This window comes from Lissotriton vulgaris, chromosome 1_1 (genome assembly GCF_964263255.1).
Source record: "Lissotriton vulgaris chromosome 1_1, aLisVul1.2, whole genome shotgun sequence".
Classification (NCBI taxonomy): Eukaryota; Metazoa; Chordata; class Amphibia; order Caudata; family Salamandridae; genus Lissotriton; species Lissotriton vulgaris.
In genome coordinates, this window is record NC_141685.1 from 2,138,764,093 (window position 1) to 2,138,767,356 (window position 3,264).

Genomic DNA, 3,264 nt, shown 5'->3' on the forward strand with positions numbered 1-3,264 from the left:
CCCTAATAGTTGTAAGACTCACCGGGTTGTAGGTGATCGTGTACTCGAAAAAAACGTGCAGCTTCTCAGAATCGCGGTCCGAACACTGCGCAACGCCTGTGTTTAATAACTAAGCGTTACCTTCAGAGACATGGAAATCGGACTGGTGAGATCCGCCATGTTGTAATGGTAAAGATAGCAAAACCGTGTTGAAATAGTGGGAATGAACGGACTTGTGATTGCTAGCATTAACGTCTGTGTATCTCATATGCCCACTTAGTTATTAGTCGCCCAAATGAATACACGTAACAGAGCAATTATATACCGCATGGTTATCGTAATGCTGATACTTTGACGATGTCACAAGTTAATAAAACTTCAATGATCTGAGACAGCAGCTGCCTCCAAGAGGCTTCTGCTTAGTGAATGGCCAATCGAGGACTATTCAAAATCCTTATGATAAATATCGGGATGCACATGATGCATGACAAATCCTACTGGTAACCACAGTCGAAGGGAAAAAATAATGAACGTCACAAGAGACCAGAACTCAAGAAATGTATGCTGTGTCAAAAGGATGGACTAGGAATATACAAGGACACAAACGAAGGCAAAACGCACCAGTAAAAATAGTGATATAGATATAAACCCCAGGGATAACAGAATCTTACATATGTGGTAAAATAATATGAACTGGAACCAAAAAGTTGACAAATGCATGCATATATAATAAGTATGTTGGCCTAAGGATAACCACATGTACAACACTATGTACAGTATAAAAAGGTATCACAAAAAGCATTGAAGTTCAATTCTATGATTGAGCCCGCCTGGTACCAGAGTTTGCAAGTATTTGATCCACCAACCTTCTCTTTGTGCAAGTAGTGTGATTTGATTATAATCAAATCTCACAGTCAGGGATTCCAAAATGGTAAATCGCAATTGCGCATTAGTGTGCTGGTGTTCTAGCCAATGTGAAGAAAAGTACAATTTTGTGGACTTTGTACGAAATGTGCTTTTGTGTTCAGTAATTCGTACTTTTATTTTTCTTGAAGTTTTGCCTACGTATAATAATCCGCATGGGCATTTTATCACGTAAATTACATTGGAGCTATTACAATCCCCGTTGTATCTTAATGAGATTGCTTTTCCTGAATGTGGATGATGTATCGTATTTCCAGTTATCACGTTATTACAATGCACACAATTAAAACATTTGCGCATTCCATGAAATTGTTGTTCGGTTTCAATTTTGGTTGCTAGGATTTCCTTGATGTTTTTACGGCGAGTATACGCAAACAGTGGTTCCTCATCGAACAAACCTTTTAAGTCAGGTTCCTGTTTTAGTAGTTCCCATCTTGATTTAATGATGCCTTTGATCGCATTTGATCTAGTAGAATACTTGGGGACAAAGACGTGTCGATTAGATTGAACTTTTGTCTTGGAGATGAGAAGAGTCTCCCGTTCTTTTGCTTGCGTTTTGCTGAATGCTTCAGCCAAAGTTTTAGAGGGATAACCCCGCTCGCTGAATTTTGCTTGCTGTTTTTCTAACGCCTCTACTAGTGTAGTGTTGTTGGAAGTTATTCATTTAACTCTGAACATCTGAGAGTAGGGTAGATTCTTGATTAGTTAACCTTAGCAATTCCATGCAAAGCGTCTGATGATTTGAAGGCACTCAATCAGCCAACGAGAGAGCTCTTGCAGCAATGATCAACAATCACAGCCACAAATCGAAGAGAAACGGTGATGTGGATCTGGTCTTTGTGTAGTCGGTGTAATGTAATATCTTGCCCTCACAGCATTAATAGAAAATGAATTTTGATGAATTCTAAACTATAGCAAAAACAGTCCCAGGTAACTTACAAAATCAAAATGCAGCCCAATTCGCTGTAGCGGTTATATAAAATGGGGTGACCCATGGAACCATTGGACCCGGGTATGAATATGGTACATAAAGAAAGAGGTCATAGTGGAGTTAATTTTAGAATCCAAATTTAAATAAACAAATTCAAACGTGCATTCAAAATGATGCAAACATCACCATGAAGAGTCAATGAGTACTGTGTTATTTAATTCATATCACATCATATACATTCGAACATTATAGAACCAATCCAGCCTTTAATTTGGCAAAAACATACAAAGAAAAACATAACATAATAGGTACAGATATGCATGACTTTGTCACCTATGTTTGATGCATAATACAATGTGTTGACGTTTCGACCCCTATAATCATAAAGGAGATTTCATCCTTATTGGGGGGTACTCATTAGGACCTTGAGAGACCAGTGAAGGTGGGGGGACAGGAGCACCTGTAATTAAGTAGCCAAGAATTAGGTGACGTAAATAAAAGGCAGTAATAGTTACTGGTATAATTAATATGGGTAATTACCAATAGAATGCAGTACGAAAAAATCCAGCTGTATCTTTAAGTTTATAGGCTCAGATGCTCCTAGAGGTTCAGAGACAAAAAAAGGGTAAAAACTGGAGAACCAGAAAGACCAAAAGCAGTAATTATGAATGTTATATTTACTCACTGTAAATAAAAGGTGACCACTGTCCGAGGTTGGAAAGTGGTAGGTGCCCGAAGTACACCTAGGTAGCCAGGAAGGATGGTATCAACCACAGGCAGGTTCGTCTTTTTTGGGTGACCACCAAGGGTGCAAAATTACAATTGGAACAGGGACCAAGAACTTTTCCCTCCCCAGCAAGGCCAGAATTGGGACGGAGGGAGACAGCGAGGCCAGAACCCGAAACAGGTGAGGTTCCCTCCAGAGAACCATGGAGAAATTCAGACGTGGCGCCAGGTGCAGAGGTGGTAGTACAAAAGAACCCTATTATTAACCTGCTCACAAACTATCAGAGAATGAAGCCAAGATTTTGAGCAAAGGCCTCTCATATGTACCCACCACCCACCCCAAGAAATTTAACATTAAAGCAGAACTTCACAGATTTCATAGGATGATCAGATTGAGATACCATTTCAGGCATTCAGCATCGTTGCCATCAGCATCCTATACTGACTCAGGGTCCCATCGACATTTCTACCACCACGCCACATGATGTCTTATAGGATATTGACATATGAAAGCATGGTGCTCAAGGAGGCTTTGAAGGCTTGTTCGACCAGACGATATGTCCGACACAATGTCACTGCCGGTGAACGTGAGGCACTCACCTCTCTCATGATAAACAAATCAAGCCAGCTGACAAAGGGGGTGCCATTTTCATGCAGGACACAGAGGATTACAAGATGGAAATCTACTCCAAACTAAGGGATGG